General features: G+C 48.3%; 1 protein-coding gene across 3 annotated transcripts in view; it reads left to right on the top strand.

The window, feature by feature from the left end:
• Positions 1–26,062, top strand: part of ZBTB16 (zinc finger and BTB domain containing 16) — a 133,159-nt gene that overhangs the window by 5,789 nt on the left and 101,308 nt on the right. The window lies entirely within an intron of this gene.

Genomic DNA, 26,062 nt, shown 5'->3' with positions numbered 1-26,062 from the left:
AGGAATGCTAGGGAGCAACAGTTAGAGGACAGCCAGGGTCCTATTGCCCAGGTACACCAGCTTCCTGACTGCATTTGCTCAGCCACAGAAGTCTGGAGTAAGCACGCCCCTTCGTCTGGTCCAGTTGTAGGACTCCCCTTAAGTTTGTCTTTGGGAGTAGAGTGTGGGAAGACAGAAACTCTGGAAGCCACAAGTGTGTTTTCCCAAGAAAGAAAAGAGATCCTTCCACATCGCTGAGACATAAGCGGGAGGCTGCAATCCAAGGAGAAATGTTTGGCCCCCTTGCGTGCTGTGAAATGCTTGTGTCCCCTCTCCCTCCCCCAAGGCCAGCGGTGCGTGATGGGAGTTGCAGTCCATGGCACCTGGGTGGCCATTCTTCACTCAGTTTAATTTGCCCCCCTTAAACTCAGCTTTATTCTTGTCGAAGCTGCTCCAGTTTTTTTAATGCAACGTGGGATTTAAGTAACGTTGGCTGAGCTCAGCTGAGTTGTTTGCTAGTAGCTACTTTCACTTATGCCACCTTAGGCTCGGCCTTCTGGGTGGCAAATTTGGACCCCAATGCACATTTTTAGGTTTATGCGGAAATTGATGTTTCGAGCCCTGGGCCTGTTTGTGATGATTGCCAAGTTTGTTTTTATTGATTGATCTGCTCTAAATATGGTTAGAATTTCTGCAAGGGTCCCGTGTAAATCTTTGTAATATCTCCACGTTGACTAAAAACAAGCGTAAGGCTCAGAGTGTGCGGTTGTTGCTCCCCTGACGTGATTTAACACTCTCCTTTGGGGACCTATTGCTGATAGATTTCCCTAAAAAAAAAAGTTTAAAATGTCCTTTAGGGTTGTTGACATCCACGTTGGCTTTAAGCGGAGCAGCACATTAGAAGCAAATTGATCTCTGAAGGGAGGTTAATACATGGGAATCTGCCTTCACTCAATTGCAGTTCTGGGCATTGCTTTGTTTGAACTCGGCTGCTTAAGAGGTCTCTATTTTTTTTAAAAAAAAATCATGCCAAATGCATGGAAAATGGAAAAATCCATTTTGACAGGCAGCCGTTCCTGCAAAAGCAGCATTTTCTTGAGAGATTCTGTGGGTCTGCCTCTTTCTGGTGGGGACAAAACCCACTTATTCCTGTTTTCATGCATGCCGGTTTGCGCTTCGCTCCTGGGCTTCTCCGTTTCCTGGACAGGCTGTTGATCCTTTCAGGGGGGGGGTTCTTTGCTCAGCCCCAATTAGGACCCCCCCTCCCCTCCTCAGCCCGTCTGCGTGGGTCCAGAAGGTAGAGAAGGCTTGGCAGGCCCGCTCGGCTGCACCTGGCCTTACTTGTCATGCAGAAAAACAAAATTTGTGCCCAGCAGCCCCGTGGCTTCGTCTTGTGCAAACATTTGTAGCGGAGGTGCAGAGGGAAGCATATTTCTTGTGCCTCTAATACTGTGTAAACATATTACAAGGCAGCCGGCTAATAGGATTTGAGCCACAATGCAGAAGATGCTCAGAGATGTTTTAATGAGCCGACAAGTTTAATTACTGTAGTCCAAAATGTACATAATGTACATTGGCAAGACCAGCGAGGAGCTGGCTGCTTTGGGCTTGGTGGCTTTTGGAAACAGAAACTCCGTCTAGGCTGGCAGGGCCACAATTTATGGGCAGGTGGGCTGCCTCTGGTGCCCCTCCCAAGCGCTCTGCCCATCGAGGTCAGCCCCTCGGCCGTCAGGCCACCTAGGAAGGGCTGATCCCCCTCCCACAAAAATGGCTTTGCAAGCATTCAGGGTTGGCTCTTCAGCCCCTCGCCCCTGCTAGCTAGCCTTGGGTATACTGAGCTCTTCTGTAGACAGGGACCAGTTTCTGTTTCTGGGTTGAAACACCTGAGTGAGGGGCACCGCTTCCCGGGGTACGTTGAGCCTCCTGAAGACCTGAGGATAATGGGAAGAGAGGAGCAAGCCAGAGGGGGCTTGGAGCAGCTTTCCTGGATCCCCCATGAGGACAGAGGGATCTGAAGCCCCCCAGGGAAGTCCTGAGCCTCACAACCTGGCTTGCCTTCTCTCTGCAGTTCCTTAACGTTGGGTGTGTGTCACCATTTCAGTTCCTCACGTGGGCTGTGGAAACGTCTTGCCCCCCCCCCCGCTCTCCAGGAAGCAAACAGGGAGAAGCCGGGTCTCAAATATTGTGGAAGTTAGGAAGACAGGCTCTTCTGTCAAGCCACGGCCGGCTTTTGAAGGCCAGGTCATGCCAGGAAGGATCCCCCCACTTGCCAACCCCTGGCTCAAGGATGAGGAAGGCGCTTGCTTTCTTCCCAAGGTGCTGTGGCATGGAGGTGCTCTTGGCCAGCTGGCCAGCGTCCCAGTTAGGGATCTTAAATACGGAGCCCTTCTGGAATGGCCAGAGCTGGTTGATACCTCCTGGGTTGCTTCTCCCGTCCCTGCCGGTCTCACTCCAAGGTTTGGATTTCCTCCCCCCCTTGAATTTCCTTAATCCCGTCAAACGCTTGCTTGACTCCACGCGAACCGGTGAATTGATGAGTAAGGTGGCAGATTTTTCCAGTCTTAAAAAAGGTGCTTTTAAAAAAAGAAATAGGCTGGTGGGGGAGTTTTTATCGGCTAAAAAAAGCTGCTTTTTTAAAGTGTCATGTTCTGTGCTCTTTTAGATGTAATTGAAGCAACACCTGTAGTTGGCAAAATTATTTATTTATGATGCTCTTAACACAGTCTGGCTAGTTTTTTTTCCCCAGGGAAGGGGAATAAAGCAGGGTCAAAAAGGAAGATCCAGATAGCGTCGTCCTTTCTAAATGACGTGATCATTTGTATTTTGCTTTTTTATTATTAAATGTGTATGATGTCAAAATGGATGGGATAATCTAGCAGAAGCTAATTAAGCGTTTGTTTCGGAGGACGACAATGGGAAGACTAATCCTCTTGAACTGGACGTAGCTGCAACTCCTGTTGGTGGATTTTGCTTAGGACAACAATGAAAGCAGAGCTAGGCGCTTGTGAACATGCTTAAACCAGTTGTGAACTTGTGTTATCTGGCAACACTCTCTTCCCAGTAGTGGAACTAACATGTCGACAATCCATTGCCACCAATGAGCTGTTTCCTCCCACGATATGCCCCAGATTTAGTTAAACTTTGGTGGTCATTTTTAAACCAGGCCATCTAATCTGGAAAATTTCAGCTTGAAGGCGCTGACAATTTTGGTGTCCCTGATATTTATTGCAACCTGGATTTTTATGAGACATGACACATCGATACGAGGGCCTGTGGTTTCTTGATTTTCTGCTAACTCCCCCTTCTTTGGAGGTCATTTGGTTTAAACAATTTTTAAGGCCCAGATCAGAAAAAACTAAAGAGGCTTTATTAATAATCATGATTTCCAAAGGGCAGCGGGATGCTGGGGAAATGAGAGTCAATTTCTATTGTTTCGAGCTTTTGACTATGGCCAGATTTCATTCTTATTTGTCTGAAAAAGTTGACACATACTAAATAATGTTTGATGTACAATATTTTATCACACTTACTGGGAAATCTGAAGAATTTCCATGTACCTTGAGTTACTCATGTTACTGCTTTTCACCATTTATTAATGCAAAGTGATACGTCTCATCTCAAAAGCTAACTGACGTTCAGAACTGTATAAATTTAAAATGTGGGATAATTTGAGGAATTTTAGCTAAATCTGCAAATGACTTTCTAATTCATCACGTTACTTTTTAGAGTTGCAAGTGAATGTCAGCGTTAATTGATTTTCTGTCATTCTTTTGAATGGTGCTTTTTTTTTTTTTTACTAAATTCTGCGTGTTAGAAAACAGCGATAACATATTTCTGGGCAAAATGTGTGCAACAAAAGATATACAGACAGAAGAAATTCAGACTGTGATTCCGTTATTGCTTCCCAAAGATCTTTGAAGACCCCTGAGTTTGAGTCTTCTCGAACCTCTTGGCTAAACTTCCTTCTCCCTCGAGACTTGCAATTTTGCTACCACCTGTTTCTCTCTTCCAAATGGGGCTGATGGTTCTGACCCATGGGACAGACATTGAGCGTGGATCTGTCTGCTTTTGCAAAATAGAAAGTTTCCAGCAAGGTTCAGAGATGGTCAGATTTCATTTAACGTTTACATTGATTGCAGTTTTTAAGTTGCCAGTTTTGGGGAAGCATGGGATTGCTTTTAAACTCAGTGAAATAAATGAAAGCATCATTCTCTTTTTCAAAAGCAGTTATCCTTTTATTTCAGAGTGATGCTTGGAATTTGGGGGGGGAGGCTCGTCCCATGCTTTGGATCAGGTGTGTGTGTGTGTGTGTGTGTGTGTGTGTGTGTGTGTGCTCAGGGTGTAATAAAAAAATCAACAGTGGTACGGTTGCATCTCCAGCATGTTGGCCAAAGGCTGTGATCACCTCCAGCTTTGGATCTTGGAGAAGGCAATGAGTCCATGTATCTATCTTGTGTTCTGTGATGGATTGCCTCTGGCCTCTCCCCAGTCCTGGCTTCTCCTCCTCCGTCCACCCCCCCCCCCCAAAAAAAAGTTTGACAGTGATAACTTCCAGAATGTGTCTGGGCTGGCTTGGCTTTCTGGCTGATGGACCTTATTAGTGGCACCTGGCATTGCAACCGGCTAATGGGAAGCAGTGCAGCCACAAGGGTCTTTGTGGGCCAGCCCTGGTCCAGCCATGGAGGGGCTTCTTCTTTGCTTTATGGACTCCGGAAATGAGTGCTGCCGGCCAGGTTCAGGGCCCTGACCCTGGTCGGGAGCTGGGAGCCTGGAAGGAGCCCTCCCCAGAGAAAGCCAGGGGGAGGGGGGAGCTGTTTCTCATTGGAGGTGGAGAGCGGTGTGGGGCCTTGAAGGAGCTAATTGTTTCCATCCATGGAATGCAGGCTGGTGGTGGAGAACGGGGCCTGAGGTCCACTTGTCCTTCCAAGAGACCTTGGGCAGGGAGAAGATATTGAGTGACTTTGGCAGCTCCTCCCTTTGGTGGTGACTTTGATGTCATGGATGGATGGATGGTGGATGGATGGATGGATGATGGGTGGATGGATGATGGATGGATGGATGGATGATGGGTGGATGGATGGATGGATGGATGATGGATGGATGGATGGATGGATGATGGGTGGATGGATGGATGGATGATGGTTAGATGGGTGGATGAGAGGTAGATGGATAATGGATGGATGGATGGATGATGGGTGGATGGATGGATGGATGGAATGGATGAATGGGTGGATGATGGGTGGATGGATGATGGATGAATGGATGGATGATGGTTAGATGGGTGGATGAGAGGTAGATGGATAATGGATGGATGGATGGATGATGGGTGGGTGGGTGAGTGGGTGGATGAATGGATGATGGATGGATGGATGATGGATGGATGGATGGATGAGGGATGGATGGATGATAGATGGATGATGGATGATGGATGGATGGATGATGGATGGATGGATGATGGGTGGGAGAGGGGTGGGTGGGTGGATGGATGATGGGTGGGTGGGTGATGGATGGATGGAATGGATGGATGGATGGATGGATGGATGGAGAATGGGTGGGTGAGTGGGTGGATGGATGGATGGATGATGGTTGGGTGGATTGACCAATGGACGGATGGACGGACTGACTGACTGACTGATTGATAGATATAGTGTGCCTTTCTCAGTAGCAACCCAGGGCACTTACAACATATAAAAACTACATGAATCAAACTTAATATGGAGCATAAATAACAACTGAGGCACCAGCTAGATAAATCACAACCACGTCATGGGCTTTCCCTAACACTGCAACCCTTTTGCCTGGGAATGCTTGCAGGATGGCCATTCTGGGCCAACCTACTCCCCGTAGTTGCGGGACACAGCCTTCCAGAGAGCAGGCACCCTAACAGAAAAGTCCTGGGTCCCACAAGATGACAACTTTCTCCAATGGGATCGCCTTCCCTGCTGGGTCTAGTGGGGTGGGTAGATATAATCAGGGAGAGGCTGTCCCACAAATCAGAATAACAGAATTAGAAGGCACCTTGGAGGTTTTATAGTCCAACCTCCTGCACAAGCTACACCCATTTCTGCTGGTCCTGGATTGGCCACTGGAAGCTGATGCGTCGTGTGGAGCAGAAGTGTGACCAGGCATGCTAAGGCGCCTTCCGGACCATCTCCTGCCCTTTGGAAAGGTTGAAACTCAAGGCATTGCTTTGTTGACTTCTGCTCTCAATAGGGAAAGCCTTGGTTTTTTAAAAAAATAATAAGAAGAATAATAATCTGAATTTATTGGTGATGGAGCATTATTCCTGGTGCAAATGGGAAGTTTAACGCTTTCTACAACTGCATCAAGTTGGACTCCTGCAAGCAGCTTAGCTTGGGGAAATGGGGGGGGGGCTTCCCTAAAAGTGGAGCTGCCTCCCCCCCTCCCAAACAAAGCCAATGGACCGCTGGTGATTGACAACATCGTGGCAACTTCGCTGAAGGGACCCCAAGGCGGCCATTTTGGCCTGGCTTGAGAAGGCGGGAGAAGTCCAGAGGAGGGAAGTGACCTCGGCTCCCTCTCGGGGCTCAACGGCTGAGGGGGCTGCCCAGGATTAACTGACCTGAGACCTGAAGTGATTCGGGGAGCCGTCAGGGCCTCCGCAAGAGGAAATCCCTTCCTTCCTTCCTTGGCTCAGTGCAAAAAGGATGATGGCTCAGCAGCAACAGCAGCAGCGACGGCTGCCTGATGGATGGTGTAAACCTAGTTAATAGCTTGTTGATCACTGCAGAGCTTTGGAGATCCACGAAGCTGGGTCTGAGCATCTGGGAGAGCCTCCCGTGGCTTTTGGCCAAGGATTCGCATGTCGAACATTTGACTTTCCTGGCTCTGATCTGTCCAGTGACAAATCCTTTGAATTAGGAGACAACTTCCTGATCCTAATTAATTAATGTCTCTCTTAAAATGGCCCCATAGCCTCTGCTTTTTGACTGATGGTGCTTGGAAGGGCCCCACAATCTTGTAAGATGAAAGGATATCAAGGATATGGTCCCCTTCAAATCAGCACAGCCATCCTGGGTGTCCTTTGACTTGGCCGTCTGATGCACCAGCCAATGGTAATGTCTTTTGCTTCCTCTTTCTCTCTCCCCACCTCCCCCCCCTCCCTCCCTCTCTGTCACACACACACACACACACACACACACACACAGATGTTGTGGGCCATCAACCCAGCCAATTCACACAGGCTTGACTATCTTCAAGGGAAGGAAGAAATACTTGAAGGATGAAAGGAGCAGTGAGCCACAACCTCGTTATTGGCCATTTAATTTCAACGGCTGTCAGTTCTCACCCTCTTTTGCAAAGTTGAATTAACCACAACTAAAATTGATGATACTCATTCTCCCTCTCCCTCCCTCTCCCTCCCTCCCCCTCTATCTCCATCTCTCTCTCTCTCTCTTTCTGTCTCCCTCTCCCTCTCTCTTAAACCTGGGATGCAACTTTCTTTTGCAGCTGAACGCTGCAGCCTTGGCTTGCACCCTTAGGAGAAGAAACAAAGACCACTAAAACATCATGGAAAGGAAGCCCCCTCCCTCATTTACCCCAAAGATGCCACAAATAATTGTGAATGTCACAATGACACCCAACGCGACGTCTGAGTAATTGCCTGCTCTTTTCAAACGCGGAGCAGATTCATCGTTTCCTTCTCCCAGCGCCCGCCCGAGCAGTTTTGATTGGCTTCCCTGGCGAGGGGCTCCTTTTCATTCATAATTAGCAACTGTTTTACCCACCCTGATGGTTTCAAGGAAGGACTTCTAAAAATGAGTAATTACTGCATATTTCCCATCCATCAAACCCGGGGGCCGCTCCACTGCCTGATGCCGAGGACGTGGAAAAAAAATATTTCTGTTTGCAGTTAATTTTAGCGGCAGGCGATCATGTTAACTGGCTATAATTGTTTCCAGATATGGCCGATATTTTTGTGTGTTGGGATGAAGGGTCGGGTAAGTACTTACTTCCTGTGTAAATTAGCCTGTCCCATTCATACCGGCCAGACCTGGCTTGTGTCACGGGGGTGTCAGGGCCCCCCTTCTCCTGGCCTGACTTCGGGAGGAGAAAGCGCCTTCGCCCTCAGCTCTCTTGGGTCTCCTCGTCCAGCTTTCAGGAGATGCCCGGTTAAGGGGTCACAACCTTCCCGGAGCAGAGGGCCAGGCTGGCTTCCCCACAGTGCCTCCCGCTGGCACTGCCTTGGGGGCATGCTGGGAAATGTAAGATGGCAGCCTGCAAGCCTTGGAACCGGTGGGCCCCCAACCGGAAAGGTGCTCCTTTTTTGCTCTCCTTGAAGTGACGCTCCTAGCTAGCGGACGGGAGAGTTCGAGATGGCTTGGGATGCCAGCTCTCGGCCAGGCCAAGTGGGGAGGAGGTGGTGGAGGTAGGGGAACTGGGTCTCAGAGGCTTGAGGTCTTGGGAAGCCAGAGCTCTCCTGCGCTGGAGGGAAGGCCAGGGGATGCCAGGCCTTTAGGAGATGCTGCGAGGGCCCAGGGAGTTTAGGATGGAAAGGGATGCTTAGAACAAAGAGGGGGCCTACATCTCCAACACCCCCCCCCCCCCAAAATATGGGGTCATTGTGACTTTGGGCTCAGTGGCTAAGAGGCTGAGCTTGTGGATCAGGAAGGTCGGCAGTTTGGCAGTTCGAATCCCCAGCACCACGTAATGGAGTGAGCTCCCTTTCCTTGTCCCAGCAGCTTCTGCCAACCGAGCAGTTTGAAAGCATGTAAAAAATGCAAGTAGAAAAACTTGGGATCCCTTTGGTGGGAAGGGAACAGCGCTCCGTGCGCCTTCGAAGGCGTTTAGTCCTGCCGGCCACGTGACCGCGGAGACGTCTTCGGACAGGCTGGCTCTTCTTCGGCTTTGCAACAGAGTTGAGCAGCGCCCCCTAGAGCCGGAAACGACTGCCACGGATGTTTTTCTTATATGTACCCATTTCATGTATTCACAACTATGTATACACTTATACTTATTATCTTGTAAACAATTGGCAAATCAAATAAATAAATAAATAAATAAATGTGCAAGGAGGGGAACCTTCGCCTTTTACCCAGGGCAATTTTGACCTATAAGCATCACTTTCTGATGCTGCTGGAGCAAAAGGGGGAGCTTTCTATGCCTGCCTTTATAGGTAGCCCTCGACTTGCTCCATTTTATGACCTCCCTTGCTGCAGTTGTTAAGTGAATTGGGCTTCCCCCCTCAACTCTGCTTGCCAGAAGGTCGCAGAAGGGGATCGTGTGACCCCGGGACACGGCAGCCCATCATAAATACAAGTCAGTGGCCAAGCGTCTAAATTTTGATCTCACGTGACCACAAGGAAGGCTGCGACGGTCATAAGTGTGAGGAACGTAGGTCTTGGGTCACTTTTTTCAGTGCCATTGTAACTTCAGTCGGTCACTAAATTACAGCATCCTCAAAAAGCATCTTGCTTGTAATTGGGGGGGGGGAGAATCTGGAACAACCCCCCCCCCGCATCCCCTTGTTGGTGATATTCAGAGCTTCTCCCCCTAGTGGACAAACCCCCCCATGATTATTCTTTGGGGGTGGAGGGGGGCATCGGGGCTGAGGAACTCTGGGAGTTGAAGTCCACAAGTCTTAAAGTGGCCAAGGATGGAGACCCCTGGTTTAAGAGGGCGAAAAGGGCAACCCAGTTCCCCCGCCCCCCCAGAAGGCTGCCCCCTTCGTTTAGGGTCAGAGAGGCCCAAGTGGAGCCTTTGGGCTGTAAACGGAGTTGCTTAAGCCCACTCCTTGGGGTTTAACCTCTGGGGTCAAAGGCGCTTTCTTTTTCCAAGGAGGCTTTATACCATCTTTGCATTTTAAAAAAAAAGGAGAAAGAGAGACAGTCCGTAGCCAATTGGGCAGGGAAGATGGATGGAACCCTTCCAGGACAACTTTGGTACCAGCAATTTGGCACTTAATCCAAGTCTATCTCGGTGCTGTTAGCCTTGGGTGCTCTGTTGGACGGTGCTTAAACTTCTGGGTTTTTTTCTAATATAAATATTATATACATTTTGTATTATATATACAAAAGCAACGAAGTTGGGGACGATTTCAGATCAAAGGGAAGATCTAGGTGTGGCTGGAGGAATGGACCACCAGCAATAAAACGAACGCTTACCACACTTGTGCAAAATGGGTGTGTGCATACATGTGTCTTGTACATAACTTGTACATAATCCTCAAGCACACTTGGGTGCATTTTTAAAAAAAAAATTGGAATTTTTTTCTTTTGTACATTTGGAATTGGATAACTCTGCGCCGACATTCGGAGTTGCATGCAATCAATTTCTGAGTCATTTGTAGTTTATTATGCTAAACCGAAGATGGTAGATATATTGATGGGCGTAGATCTCTATCTCTGTCTCTATTTTGCTGTGTGCTTGGGCTCACCGCACTAAATCATGCTAAAAAAAGTAAATTAGCTTTGCATACAGATGATGCTGTAACTCAGCTGGAGTTTTGGATCTCTGCATATTTCTTTCTGTAAATGCAGTGTGTAGATGTGGTTGTGATAGTGCAAGGCGTAGCTGGAGAATTCTGGGAATTGAAGTCCAGAAGATGACAATTACCAAGGTTAAAAAACACTGGTGTGAGGCATACATACTGTCCTTTCTTCTGGGTCACGTTGGCGTACTAGCATATTTGCAGGCTGAGCCTTCTTGAAATAAAGTGTGTGTTAGTGTATGTATGTGTTTGTGTTTGTACAACTCAGATTGGATTAGATAAATGGAATACACTCATTCCTCCCAACCTCACAATCACTCCTGTGATCTGTCCTGCAAGACTCCAATCCCAAGCTGTTTAAATTGTGTGCTGTGGTTTTGCTGTCCAGTGTTTGCAGAACTTAGCCAACTATTTCAAGAACTCCGGTATCTCCTCGAAAAGTTTATTGTCCCAGGAAGCAAACAAGGAACAATGCAAAGTCCGTTCTTTTGTTGTTTGTTGCTTTCAATCACAGAGAAGGCACGGGGCAATTTTGTACCAGGGTGTAAGGGAGGGGGTGAGAGAAGGACTTTATGAGGAATTTGAAAGATGGCCAAAAAGGTGGAGGGAGAAGGTTGTGCAGAGCCAAATTTCTCCACCAAAACATAAGCAAATCTTCTCAGAAATCCCACAAAGCTGTAAACCAGCCTGTGGGATGGAGGCCAGATCCACGGATCTCCATCTTTTAAAGGTCTTCGGGGTCCTACGTTTAGCCACTCTTGAGCTGGCAGCAGAAGCGTCAGACGTCTGGTGGGTTGCAGATACTGATAGTTGTGACCTCAGAGATCTGGAGGACGCCTAGTTAAGAAAGGTTGCTCCATGCACAACGAGTGAGCTTTCAACCCCACTCTCTGCTCATGAATGCTTTGACAATTTGGGCTGGTCTCCATGGAACATATGGAGATTCCCATTCAACATTATCCTGTCTAGATTGTACTTCACACTTCTGTGAGGTCTACTTCGCTGCTTCTCCTCTCAAGCAAGCCGAATGTCGCTTTTTTCAGTAAAAGAGATGCTAAATATAACTGAGAATTGGCGATTTAGAAATAACATGCAACTGAAACAAGAGAGGCTGCCACAGAGAAACTGCTGCTCCCAGTTCTTCACCTTCTAGAAACTTCTGAAACACCCCAGTGTAATGTTTCTTGGGTGTATTGGGGTTGCTGGCCTGGTGGTTGGTCACTGGCTTTTCCAGTTCTTGATCATTCCTGGGTTCGCCGATTTTCTTAGTGTTTTATTGTCTCTGTATTGCTATTTAAAAATAAAGAACATGTTGTCCTCCAGGACTTATAGAACTGAAAAGAGACTTTTAAATGTTGGGCCAGATGCGCAGTTAACCAGAACATCCCAAGGACTTGCAGTTTGCCTTCATCAGGGCAATATTTTTCTTTTTGTGAGCCCAGCTGGATTATTTTTTAAATGATGAGTTCATTTATACAGATGTGTGGATGAATGTTGCATCTTCAGCACACGCTCATGTTTCCAAGATGACGTCTAGGAAAGCTGTCATTTGATGCAGTGGAAATATTCAGAAATGCAAAATCTCTCTTTCAAGTGCCCTTAAAAATGGACTTAAAAATAGGAACAGGACCACTTTAATACTTGGCCGTGGCTGGTGGCCAGTCTGTCACTTTAGGTCCTTTATTTCACCAAAGAATAATGAGGAATGTGGCGGTTACAGACCTTTGTCTGTTGCTCAGGTCGGCGTTACCGGTTTTACCTCATAAAATTACAGATGAGAATCTGGTTCAGTCTTAGTCTGAGCGGCTGTATTTCCATCCTTCCTGTTCTGACAGTGATTTATAGTAAATAATAGAAGAGCATAAAGGCGGCAATATGATTCACCCTTCTTGTAACTGTTCATACAAATGTATTTTGAAGGGTAACTGAAAAGTGTCTTAAAGGGGGGGAAAAGACAGTTTCTGCTAAGTTGGAGAGGTGACAAGTGCAAGTGGAAAAGCATTGGGGAAACAGAAGCCATTTCAACCAGCGTGGATTTTTCTGTTCCTTCCGTGGGAAAGCAGATGAACGTGTGTATTGGAGAACCCACTTCCTGGTGCCTTTCACTTTCTTTGGCCAAAAAATGTATAATGAAGGGATGCTTCTCTATGTGAATTTGCACCCCACGGCTGAGATTCACACATACTTTTCCATCAGTTCTTCTTAAACTTTTAGAGACCTCAGAATACAACTGCACTCACCCACCCATGTATACACACACACACACACACACAGACACAGAGAGAGAGAGAGAGAGAGAGAGAGAGAGAGAGAGAGAGGCAAAAAGGGAGAATGCATACATATTTAGTAATCCAAAACACCTAGGAATTGTTCTATGTTAAATAATAACAATAAACAAAAACAGTACAGCCAAAAATAGGTTTATTCCTATTCTTTATTTCTCTTCCCCCAATATCGTATGGATGAAAAAAAGCTAGTGGGATGTTTAAGCTGGATCAGAGGATTTTTTTTTTTGGCAGACTTTCCTGTGTCCTCCATATCTGGAATAAGATTGGCTAAATAAATCCTGAGGCTATTAAGATTGCGAGGACCCAAGTTCTGACATTGGGTGCCACTTATAGGAAGAAGGCAAAGATCGTCTGGCGCTTCCTAAAATCAAGAGATTTGTGTTGTTGGGAGGAACCAGAGCCGTTTTTGCAAATGGGACCCACGGTCTCTGCCTGCATGGACGGCCTTCCTCCTTTGAGATAGACTTGCTTGGGCTTTGAATGCTGGGGGGCTGCCAGGGCCCCTCCAAACGGGGCTGAAGGCACCGTGTGGTGGTCCCCCCCATGATCAAAGATCAAACTCTACAAACCACACACCCCTCACCAGGGACAAAGACTTTGCTGCTTCGCCCACCCCAAAAGAGGGAAGTGCTAACTGAACGGATGAGCCTATCCTGATTTTTCCTTCTCTCTTTTTTAAATAGAAAGTGTTCTCATCTGGGCTGCGTTAACTGCTGGGGAGGGGGGAGCCGTGCGTGTGTTCGGCCTTCTGCCGGAGGTGTCAAAACTTCATCTGTCGATGACTGAAGGGTCCTTGTGGTTGCACCGCCACACTCTTTGCAAGGCACTCGGGGCTGTCGTTGCGTAGGGAGAGAGAGAGGAGGAAGAAAGGGTGTGTGTCGGAGGCTGGGTTGTCATTGCTCGGGGTTGATTGCAGAGGCGCTAACCCGTTTCCCAACCTCCGTTGAGGTGAGGGCCGTTCTCCCTCCGTGGGGTCCTTACACCTTGGCGACAAAATGGCGACACGTGGGCCAAATAGAAGCTATTTAATCCTCCAGAGTGGCTTTTCTCCTCCTTGGCAATTTGAAGATGGGTGGATCAATGTCCATGATTCCCCCAGCATGCTGGTTGGGGAATTCTGGGAGTTGAAGTCCACCCGTCTTCAAATTCCCTAGGATGAGAAACACTGAGAGAGAACGATGTAAAGAGATAGATGTAGGGACATTGCAGGGGGATTCTGGCGCCCAGGGATGGGATTCAGCCGGTTCGGACCGGTTCAGGCGAACCGGATGTTAAATTTACACCTGGTTTGCCGGACCGGTAGTTGAACCGACTGGCTGGCCCCACCCACCCTGCCCCTCCCCTCCCAGGAGTCTCCATGCAGCCCGTTTTGGAGGCAGGTAAGTGCAGGGTCTGTGTGGAGGGTGAAAAACGGCCCTCCCAGAAGTTCCGGTAGGCCACGCCCACCATGGCCACGCCCACCCAGGAAACCAGGCAGCAAATTGGTTGCTGGGATTTTTGAATCCCACCCTTGAATTTAGGTCCAGAATCAACCATGGAGGTCTTCTAGTCCAGCCCTCTGCCCAAGACAGGAAAGCTTATTCCAGCCCAGATAGGTAGCTTTTTATCTAAAGTATATAAAATCATTATGTAAAGCATATAAAATTTATATATAATATATATATATATATATATAAATTATATAAAGTATGTAAAAAAATTTATATAAAGTATATAAAATCATACATTGCAATGTCCTACCTGTCAGTGAATACTTCAGCTTCAACCATAACAACACAAGAGCAAACAATAGATACAAACTCAAGGTTAACTGCACCAAACTTGACTGCAGGAAATACGACTTCAGCAATAGAGTGGTCAATGTCTGGAATACTCTACCTGACTCTGAGGTTTCTTCCCCAAACCCCAAAAACTTTAACCTTAGACTGTCTACTATTGACCTCACCCCTTTCCTAAGAGGCCTGTAGGAGGCGTGCATAAGCGCACCAATGTGCCTACCGTCCTTGTCCTATTGTTTCTTTTTATTTTTCTTATATGTATCCATTTCATGTAATCATAACTATGTTTATACTTATACCTATTATCTTGTAAGCAATTGGCAAACCAAATGAAATAAATAAATAAAAATATGGAAAAACTTACGGAACGTTTCTTAAGCTTCGAGGCATCTAGGACACCCTCAAAGGCCACTCATGGACCCCCCAATTCAATAGGGAAAAATCCCATTTTAAAGAAGTGGCTGAAATTTTGCAAGGTCACAGGGGGTGAGACGGCGTCAAATGGGCAGAGCCTCATGAGATTTGGGTCGGATTGTTCCATAGCACCCGGTGCCTGGAAAGGGTTGCTGGCCACTGTCTTAAAATCATGAAGCTTAATAATGGCCATAGCCCTGTACAGTCTTCCAAAGTGCGGAGAGGTTTCCGTTATGTGGATTGGAGCTTAAAGGGGGTTGTGCAAACTTGGTTTGGGCTTCATGGAAAAGGGGGTGTAAGGCAGGGTCCAAAAGGACATGAGAAGGCAACTGTGAGAAACCCCTTTCCTTTTGATCCACTCTGTGAATCAATTTACTGGGACAGCCAGAAATGGGCAGGAAACCAAAATGCTCCCCAAATAATCAAGACGGAGTTGTGGATCTACCTGGGCTTCCTTGTCCAGGACGCTGACCATTTCTGGAGGGTCTTGGCTTGGAGCGACCCCAACTCCCCCTTGTCCTCCTCTCCCAGCCCCCCAACCCCAGCCCCTCCTGTCTGGCAGGAAGGGGGTGAAGCCCTTTGGGGCTGGCAATTGGGACGGCTGGCCAGCCAGGCTGGTAAGCAGAGATTTCCCCATAATGGGGGCTGATCTATTGGCGTCTCCCGCTGTATCTTTCCCGGAGGCTCCAGGGAGGTTTTGCAAACGGGCCTCCTGATTTAAAGAATTCGAAGCCTTTGCCGGTATCGATCCGGAGCTTATCTGGCCCTTTAGCTAGAGGCGGCTCTTCTACCCAGATGTAACTTAAAGCAAGGCAGAGAGGTATATCAACCCCCTTGCTGGCATTAATGAGGGCTGGCAAATGCATTATTTAGAGGGGGAAAAGCCACAGCAGCCTCCCCTGGCGATCACCGAGAGACGGGTAGGGACGTGGCTGGGCTGGGGGCCGGTCTGGCCCAGGCACAGCAGCCCCCCCCCACCCTCCTGTGCAGGAAATGCATCTGGGGTCCAAGAATTGGAGGCTTCTAGAGAAATCTGGGGGTGTTTTATGCTTCTTTTTTTAAAAAAAAAACTCCAGAAATACTTATTTCCAAGAACCGAAAGGCTTCAGTTTGCTTCTGATGCATCTTCTTTGTGGGCCTTCTTGGGGGGAGGGTCCCAATCCCCCCCGCCAAATTCCTTAATGGGAGGAAGAGATGAGTATTGATTCTTGCTCCAGGGAGGAGTCAAGAGGAAACTCCGATTTATTCCTGGAGAAGTCAGAATGCCTTGATGGGCGGTTTTCTCTTGGGTGGGGCCCTTCAGCTATCCTGCCCTTTTCTCTCGTGTCCGGCTGGGGGGAGTCTCGGGGGAGACTGTCAGCAAAGGATCCAAGTTGAATCCACATGGGCACAGAGAAGGAAACGGTGTGGGGGGCTTGGTGCTCTCTCAGCTCCCAAAGCAGCTTCCCCAAAAGGCAACTGGACTTCCTTGGGGTTTTTTTTTCCTTGAAAACATTTCACTTCTCAGCCAAGAAGCTTCTCTAGTTCCCAAGGTTTTCAAGGGTGGAAAAAAAACCCTTTGGGGCAGCCCTGACCTGAATGGCTCATCATGTAGACCCTCTGGTCTTGGCAGGGAGGCAGAGGAAACGCAAGAGATGGAGCACAACTACGAGGTTTGAGAGAGGAGGAGGAAGAGGGAAGGACTTTGGGGTCCTTGATGCTCTCTGAGCTTGGCTGTTTTCTTGCAGACATTTCATAACCCAGCTAGGTAGCATCATCAGTGCTGGAAGGGAGGAGGGTTTGCTTGTCCTTTCTTAGTGGTTTCTTGGTTAGGTGGTTGTTTACTATTTGCCTGAACTCCTTGTTTGAAGGAAATCTATCTTGACCGCTTGCCTTCTTCCTTGCTCAGCCCAGCGCCCAAAGCTGCTCCCCAATGCATTTAGTGGAGCCCCCCATCTCTCTCTCAGGACCCTCCCTTCCCTGCCCCTACCCACCCACCCTTGGTCACCCTGGGAGCAGAGCTGCTTCCCCACCGGAGGCATCTGGAAGGCCGGCCTTTTGTCTGAAGGTCGGGAGCTTACAGTAGCGGGTCCAGAGGTCAAGGATGAGCCACAATGGGCCTATTTATTTACAGTTCTCCCTTTCAGGGCAGTGGGGCTCCCCGGGACCACCGTGAAAATCTTCTGTGTCTGTTCAGCCTTTTGCTCTTCCCTGGCGGACTCTGAAAGTCCAGTCCAGGAGTGTCCACAGGTGTGGCCAAAGAGGGCAGCCACCACAATGCCACGGAAGCTCTGCCTGCTCTTTACTGGTGGAGTAATTGTCCATCCACAGCCTTCTCACCTGCCTATTTGAGCCCTACCAGCTCAACCTGGTCACTCCAGCTGCCCTTGCCAGTGATGCCCAACTCAAGGCCTGCAGGAACCCCAGGCCTCCCAGGGTCCTTCACTTGCAAGAAGGGGATTTTGAAAACACCCCCACCTTCCCAGGGACTCCCCAAGGTCGTTGCTGAAGTAGCCAAGCCTTCTCCACAGCCTGCTCAACTAGCTCCTTGGTTGGAAGAGGCGACAGCCTGGTGTTTGGAGCAGATGCGGGCATGAGCCGTTCTGTACATGCTATTTCGGTGCCTCCTTTTGTCATGCAAATTGGGCCTTTTCACTTCTTCTCCTCCACAATTTGGGTTCCCTTGTAATGCGATGCCATTAAAGGCCTAATAATATTTTGCAAGTCAGGTCAGTGCTCTGCAGCAGCCTCACCTTTCCCGCTAAGGCAGAGGGAGGCAGCTGTCCAGGTCCAGCTCTCTGGGAGCTGGGGAGTGTTATGAGCCCCACCCCTACATCGGAACCAGGCTGGCCACACAGCCGGCTTTGCTTTCTAGTGGGAAAGTGGCCGTGTGCTGTGATTGGGCAGAAGGATCTCTGTTTACGACCCTCACAGCATACAACCAGAATAGGCAGGCTCCATCCTGGTCATATGTCAGGGACTACCTCTTTTAAGCTCCAGTAGATAAACTTGCAGGATATCCAGCTGGGGATCTTGGTGGTCACGTAGTCTAGCCTCCCAATGGCAGGGCACAAAGATAGACTGCTCTTGGGAAAGGACTTAGGATCCATTCGTATTGCTTGTCGAGTCAGTTTCTCTGTCTGGAGGGGGAGGAATGAGAGGAGGCATGAATGGGAGGCGAGAAGAGAGGTTGTCTCAAAGGTGCTTTTTTTCCTCTTGTTTCTTCTTTTGAAGACATTTCTCTTCTCCTCCCAAGAAGCTTCTTCATCTCTGACAGGATGGTGCGGAAGGGAAGGCTTTCCATTCCTTGCACACACTTCTCAGCCCCATGATTTATATTCCTTAGGCTTCTTGAATGAGAAGGGAAACCTCTTCAAAATAAAAAAAAACAAGAAAGTCCAGCACCTTTGGGATGAGCAGGACCTGGAGGACTGAGAATCTCTGCAGACTATTTTAGCTACACAATTTGGGGTGAGCTCCTTTTGAACTGCGTGGGAATGGATTCCCAGAGGAAAAATTGCAGACCACAGGAACGATTTGCCCTACTCAGAGGAACCTCCAAGTGGCCTCAAGGACCCTCTAAAAAGGATGCAAATGACCCGCTGTCTGCAAGGAGTATAAATCCTTCCATTCCCCACCATCCAGTTGGAGCTGAAGAAGCTTCTTGGAGGAGAAGCGAAACGTCTTCAGAAGAAAAACAAGGAAGGCCAGTTGCCTCCTGGAAAAAAAAAAGCACCTTTGGGACAACCATGGAGGACGGAGAATCTCTACAGGGTCTCCTTTCTGGATCCACGGGGGAAGCTTCTGCAGGAAGGCCGGGCGGGGGCGGGGGGGGCTTCAAAAGGAGGCGGGTCGCTCAAACGCTGCTGCCGCCACCGAAGGAGGCCCACCTTGGCAAAAGCCGAGCGCATTTTCTGAGCATTTTCTGAGCGCTCTTGATCCGCTCGCCCCCAGCAGCCTTGCGATCTCTGATGGAAGCAGGCACGGCAAATAATGTTCCGTTAACAAATTACAGCCCTACCAGGGCAGCTTTGAAATCCATTTAACTTTTCAGCACTCTGCACCCTTTTAAGTGTTGCAAATGGTTAGCGCTGATAGGTTACCTTCCCTCCTCCCTCCCCCAACTCTCTCCCTAGGCTATAATTAGGGTCCCTTACATGGAATTGGCTTAGAATTGGATTTAAAGGAGATAAGAATCAAATTACCAGTATTTATCTTGTAAATTCCAGAAGATCTACTTAAGATGCGATATAAAAAAAGGATTTACGACAGGGGACATCACATCACATTTTAGGCTATGAAATGTAAACTCCTCTCCTGCCTTTCATGCGCTGATATTACAGAATTATATCCCATCGTGGGGCTCAGCCTTTACTTTCTGCACAGGGGCTCAAATTGTGGCCTTCCCCAAGGTTTTCAGTCAGCCCTTTGCATACCCTCAGGAGCCCTGTTTTCTGCGGGTGAATTCCCACGTTCCAGGTCAGCCCACCCTGGATTTTTATGAAAGGGAGTCCAGCCTGAACAAACATTTGCAAAAGAAGAAGAAGAAGAAGAAGAATTGCTTTTCCTAGATGATGACCAATCTCCATGGTGGGTTAGAATTATTGGTGGCCCCCCGAAGCATGGAAATGCGTCAGTCATCACCTCTTTCCTTTCATGAAGGTGACTTAGCCTTCTTTGTAAGGCCAGCATAAAAGCCATAACACATGCTTTATGGGCAAAATAAATAATCACAGAGTTTTGAAAATCCAATGCTTGAAGGACCATTATTCTGTTCGATCCGCGTTATTTCTTCGGCCCCAGAAGAAGTGCTTGGGTGTTGAATGTGGCCGAGCCTCCTAACACATTGGCCTCACAAAGGGCTTCCTTGGTTAAAACTTTAATTTCCCCATTAAACTGTTCAGGAAGATTTACCATAGGCTACAAATCATTTATTACCGCAGGCTTGTGAGGTTGAACTCTGCTCAACTCTTTCTCTCCATAGAAGGGCTTCTGGGAGTCGCTATAGTTTTCCTTGGCCTCCTCTGACCAGTGGACATGGAAGGCCAGGCTGAGCTGCACCTGATGAATGGCTGGGGAGCTTCCTTGGCGTCTGCCTGTGTGCCTGACGGTCACCCTTCTCGTCATTCAAATGAAGGGCAGCCGCCCAAGTGGGGCCTTCTGAAAACCGAGATGAAAGGAGTCCCAGGGCCCCTATTATTCTTATTTATTAAAAGTGCTTGCATTGCATCCACCCACTGACCTTCTTGAAGTTGGACACTGGATGAGAACCTGGCCACCAAGTCTTCCTTCAGCACGGTCTACTTCATTAACCACAGTTACCTTGCTTGGCGCATCGTGCTGGGTTGGAAACATGGGTGGGCACAAACCACACACAACTGACGAAGTGATCGTCAACCAAGTTCCACTGTGTGGTTCAATGTGGCGTGTGAACTCAACCACTAACGTGGGGGAGGATGCTGCCCCCCCGTCCCCCAGCTGCCATTCTTTCTTGTCCTTTGGGGTCTTTGAGGGGGAAATACCAGCAGCCTAGACTTCAATCCTGTTCTTTGTCAACTGAGTCGTTTCCAACCAACTTTTGAAGAATAAAAGTACAATCCCTCTCCCGTCCCAATGCAGATTGAGAAACTGGGCCGTTGCGTTTCTTCCCAACTTTGGAAAGAGATTCAGATGAATTGGACCTTTGAGGGACACCTGGGACCCAACCCGTTTGGGGCGTCTTCCAGGGGTGGGATTCTACCAGTTTCTCTAATGGTTCAATGATCGCGCATTTTGCAGCTTTCCAAAGACCAGCTGAGGCTCTGCTGCACCAACCAGCTGAGAGGATAAAGAACAGAGAAGTGCAGGGACAAGTGCAGAGGGCCGATCCTACGCTTTTCTCTTCTTTCTCCTCTCGGCTGATCGTTGGAGTTTTTTTTACTACCAGTTCGGTCCAACCGGTAGCAATTTTTGCTACCAGTTCGGCTGAACCAGGCCGAACCGGTAGCATTTCATCACTGGTGTCTTCCCCACAAACATGGGAACGTGTCCCTCCTGTGGGATATTGACGGTTTTTTTTTTTTTTTTGCTCAGCCGGTCTTTAGGTTCCCACACCCCCTTGATTCAATTTGGACCCGCAACACTGACAACCTCAAAAACCGAACAAATTGCAGCTTCCTTCCTTTTTTGCTAGTCTGCTGTCAGCTGCTTGGCAGGGATGGAGTGTGTGTGTGTGGGGGGGGAGCCGAGTGTTCGCCCATCGGTTTTCTACAGTAAATATATTAGACACCCCCCTTCTCCTTCTCTCCTCTTGCAGTAAATTACATATTAAAGGATCTTGGTAACCGAACAGGGGTTGCTGTGCGATAAGGTTGAGGAAATCAATATGTTTGCCATGTGCCTGCTTGTTTATGACACTCGCTTCTGGAACACCGGAGCACTTTCTGTTTGTTAAAGCTGCATTTCAGAAAAGTGCCTGCCGCCACCTCCTTCGTCGACTGAGCCGTGCTCGAACCGGGAAAAGGTGCCACCGTGATCAATTTCTCTCCCTCCCTAACCGTGGGGGTCTACTCTGAACACCGATGCCATGGGGTTTCAGCCAGGAGGCTGCCTGGCTTGTCCCCTTCGAGTAGGAGAGGCCGGCCATAAAAGCCCCTTGCACAGCCAGATGTCGGCATAGAGCTCAAACCAGGCCAGGGTGCAACACAATAGCTAGACCTAGATGGAAGATTTAAGACCGTCCTGGTTTCTCCTTTTCCATTTTGTTCTTGCTTTGATGTCTCTCTCATTTGCCACCTTAATCTTCTCTTCCCTGGGCTACGTGGGCGACAGTCCCTTGGAAGGTTCAACTCAACCAAGCAAAGTCCTTTCTCGGACTTGTGGTGAGGAGGGGTTTGGAGCCCCTCAGACAACACAGCAGTTGTGCAGAAGGTGAGCCAAAGGTTTTTAAAATGGACCCATACACCCTGCAAGGAATTTCGGCAGCGATTCTTTCTCTTTAAGCGGGGATTGGAAGCATAAGGGGGTGATGGCAGAGAAGATGAATATGACTTTGCTGTCCTTTTTCTTTTTGGTAGAGCTGTCCTCATCACCCAATCTTGCCTCAGCCCAACCTTTGGAAAACTTGCAGAGAAAGGGTTACCCTCCAAACGTTTTGGAGTTTTGATGATCCCCACCTGGAGGATGAAAGTTATAGGCCAAAACATCTGGAAGAGGCTCCATTATCAGATTCTTGGTTTCACGTCACCACATAAATACTTTATCGTGGAGATGGTATATAGGAGAAGAATTGTGTTAATTGATGGTAGTCAAAAATCCGAAGGCATCTGGAAGTAGCTTTTCAGACTAACAAATTTCATTAGAAGGCGCCATCTGTAGCTCACAAAAGCTCATGCCTTGTAATAAGACATGATAGCCTAAAAAGGTGCTAGCAAATCTCTTCTGAACACTGTCTTGCTGAGTATTTGTTTCCCCTCTTCTTTGGCATTGGCATGTTGACCGAGGAATTGGATGTATCTTCTCAAAGGTCTACAGATGTCCGCCTTATCTTCAGAATTTATCCACTAGAACCTTGGCAAGTCAGATACCAAGTTAGGTGTGAGGGTTGAGTCGACGGGACATTATTAGGGGCGAGTGTGGGTGTGAGGATGCCGATTCATGCATACATCAGCATCCCTGAGAATCGCAGATTTAATCTCTGGTCGCTGCAGCTAAACAGCCTGAAACAGAACCAGGTCAGTGTTATCCTAGATGACAACATCCTGGGTGACCAGTGGAAGGCCATTGAGAAGATGCGAGATAAGGAAAGGCATTGTATTTACCCTGCTTGAGATTTGGATAGGGACACGCCATAAATCCAGGTGAGATAAGCGCATGCAGGGAAGTCATGCTACAGTCCGAATGAGTCACATTGGGAGATCTGGCATCTGATTTCTCCCAAGAGTCACATTTTTGTAGGTCGTGCAGCACCAATCATTAACCTAGTTTTGAAGATCTTTGGAGTGACGCTGCCAGGGTTCTGAATTAAGGGTGGAGTTAAGTGGCATGCAGATCTGGGCTTGGATTATTTGGAGGGCACCCCTGAAAGACCCCCTTAAAACCAGGCTGATATCTGCTGCCGGCCCAGCACTGCAACTTACACGTGATGCCCATTAAGGCATTGAAATGATAAGGAAGGTGTGGGTGTAGCAGAGCACGAGAGAAGATCGCATTGCTCCACTCTAGGAGAATGAAGGGAGGTTGAACTGAAGCCTCATTTACAACTCAGGGTTTAGTTATAATTAACTCAGGGGTGAGCAAGCAGTCCTGAGCATTCCTTGCACTGACTCCAACACTTTATCTACTGAAGGATCAAGTGGTAAAGTAAAATCAAATGTAATGACTCTCTTAATCTCCCTCTCCAATAAATAAATATGTAAATAAAACCACCCATGGGAAAATAAACAACCCACGTTGATCCTTTGGCCCAAATTTCAAGTGGCCAAGTGAAGAAGAAGCCGGTGTGCAAGATTTTTGCAAAATCACTGGACTCTGCGCCAGATGAAGCCAGCGAGATAATAGTAATTATGAAGAGATTGTTGAAGGGGCCAATCAATACTGAACTTTACCTTTCTCCTAAACAGAGGTCACGTTTTATTGGGTAAAGATAACAGGAACCTCATTTTCACACCCTGGTTAGAGTGGCTGCTGGTACTGGGGTGGAATGTGACACGAGGAGATCTTTGATGCATTAGCTGAGAACGAGCTGGGCTGCCATCGTGTCGATAAAAGGACGTGACCGTCTCCCTCCCAGCGCTAAAACCAAGAAAATCTACAACTGCTTTCACTCGCTGCCTTTGAACCAGGATGCAATGACTAGTGTTAGTGAAAGGTAGCTAAACACTATCCTGGTTTAATGCTGGGTTGGCCTTCAAACTGGAATTGGAGACTTCCTATCCTGGGGGACTCAGGTGGGGCGCTGAGATGAGCCCAGTGTTCAGACCAAGGTTTCCTGAGACCATAATTAAGCACCCGCTTAGTCCAAACAAGTCTTGTTTTATTTCAGTGGTGGGAATTATCTACCTTCCCAGCCTGTAATGAGTCCCAAACAGTCCCTTGAGATAAGCACCCACCTTTATCTCCTATGAATTGCTGCCAACAACTAAAGTGCCAAATGGACTGTAAGAAGCCAGGGCAAGTGATCCTCTTTGGCTCCTTTGAGCCCCCCACCCCCCAAAGCATTGGGGAGCTTCCCCTGTTTTGACTCAGGGGTCAAGCCCAGATGTCCCTTGGCTGCTCCTGCACACCGGAGGCTCTCCCGAGAGAAAAGGTGCTGCAGCCACTTAGAGGAAGGAGGGAAGGAAGGTGTGTGTCGGTTTTTTTCCTTCTTCTTCTCCTCTCTCATTCTGAGAATCCTCGGCTGGCTCTTTCAAACTGGTGGCCCCTGGCAGAGGCTGATGCACTTCGCCCTGCAGAGGGGAAGCCCCCGGTCTCATGCCCTGCCTCGGCCTGAGGTTTCTTGGAAATGTCCTTTTTACCCTGTGTGTAAAAAGGCCCATTCTCCCAAGGGGCGCCTTTGCACAGTCAGACCTTCTCAGTGATTCAGAGGGGAAACCATGAGTGCAGCATCTTATGGTGAGAAGCACTTTTGGCTTCTAGGAATTCAGCCCGTTTCTGGCAGGGGGCGGGTTTTTTTTCCCTTTCTTTCTGCTTCTGACACAGCCCGGGAGACTTTCACAGGCTTTGTGGTTGCTTTAAAAAAACAAAAAAAAAACCTTCTTTGTAGGATAGGAATGGGCCGGGTGGGCAGTTACACAGGTTGGTTTGTTCCTCTTCGCCAAGGTTACTGGCTACCGAGGATGGTAACAGACTTCTCATTGTAGGCATTTCTATTGTGAGGCCGTTTGCAACCTAGCATATGTGTACAGAAGTGCAAATCACAGAGAAAAGCAGGGTCCATTTTCCCCAAATTGCATTCTTCAAAAGGAAAAGCCAGAAGGAAAGAAGGAAGGAAGGAAGGAAAGAGGGGAAAGGAGGAAAGAAGGAGGGAGGAAGGAGGAGGGGAGGGAGGAAGAGGGAGGGAGGGAAGGAAGGAAGGAAGGAAGGAAGGAAGGAAGGAAGGAAGGAAAATAGCAATAGACTTATATACCACTTCACAGCCCTCTTTAAGCAGGAAGGAAGGAAGGAAGGAAGGGAAGGGAAGGGGAAGGGAAGGGAAGGAAGGAAGGAAGGAAGGAAGGAAGGAAGGAAGGAAGGAAGGAAAATAGCAATAGACTTATATACCGCTTCACAGCCCTCTTTAAGCAGGAAGGAAGGAAGGAAGGAAGGAAGGAAGGAAGGAAGGAAGGAAGGAAGGAAGGAAGGAAGGAAGGAAGGAAGGAAGGAAGGAAGGAAGGAAGGAAGGAGACGAACCACTGAGGGGTGATTTCTTTGGAGCCCCTGCTCCCTAATCCCTGGACTGAGAGGCTGTCTTCTCAGGGCTAAACCCCCGTCCTAAAAAAGGTCACCCCTGAAGGGCTGCCTTGCAGAGGTGAGGCCTTTTCTGCCACCAAGGATGTGACACATCCTACGTGAGACCAAACGTGGCCTGGTGCACGGCTGTGGAAACTGCAAAGGTGAAAACCCGCAGGTGTTGAGAGCCACTCGAGAGCCAGAGGGCCCAGCTCTGCAAGATTGAGGAAAGGCAGCGAAGAGCAAACGCGGTGCAGCCCGCAGGAGGGGAAGCCCCGGGCTCACTGTCTCATTGGCTTCACGGCCATCTCTTTGCTTCTTTTTTTTCCCACGCTGCAGCTGCCTTTTCTCTTGGTGGCTGCCTGAGATTTTCTGAACCCAGAGTTGTGAGAAGCCAGTATAATGTCGAGATCAGTCAGCCAATCCATCCACACCTTGCCAGAGATGGGATAGCATTCTTCCCGGAGCAAGGAGAGGCCATTCCTACTCCTGCTCTCTTCCAGCTGTGCCTTTGAGCTGCCTTGAAATGCAGAGCTCTGACACACCTGGCTTTCCACATCCGCCTCACTAACCTGTCGAGAGCTTGGAGGGGCACCTCAGTCTTCCCCCACCCCAAATGATAAGGCAGAAGATAAGAGCTCCCTATTTGGCAAATGAGCTTAACATACAAAACCGGCTAATACAAAGAGGAAGGAAGTTTAGTTCTCAGTCACCGTGGTTTGGGCTGTGCATGTTTTTAAAAACAGAAATTGAATCAGGAGAAGGAA

Source organism: Notechis scutatus, chromosome 7, assembly GCF_049901735.1.
Source record: "Notechis scutatus isolate UNSWTSFEM ecotype Mainland chromosome 7, rNotScu1.2, whole genome shotgun sequence".
In the NCBI taxonomy this organism is placed as follows: Eukaryota; Metazoa; Chordata; class Lepidosauria; order Squamata; family Elapidae; genus Notechis; species Notechis scutatus.
This window is presented reverse-complemented; position numbering and strand designations above follow the sequence as displayed.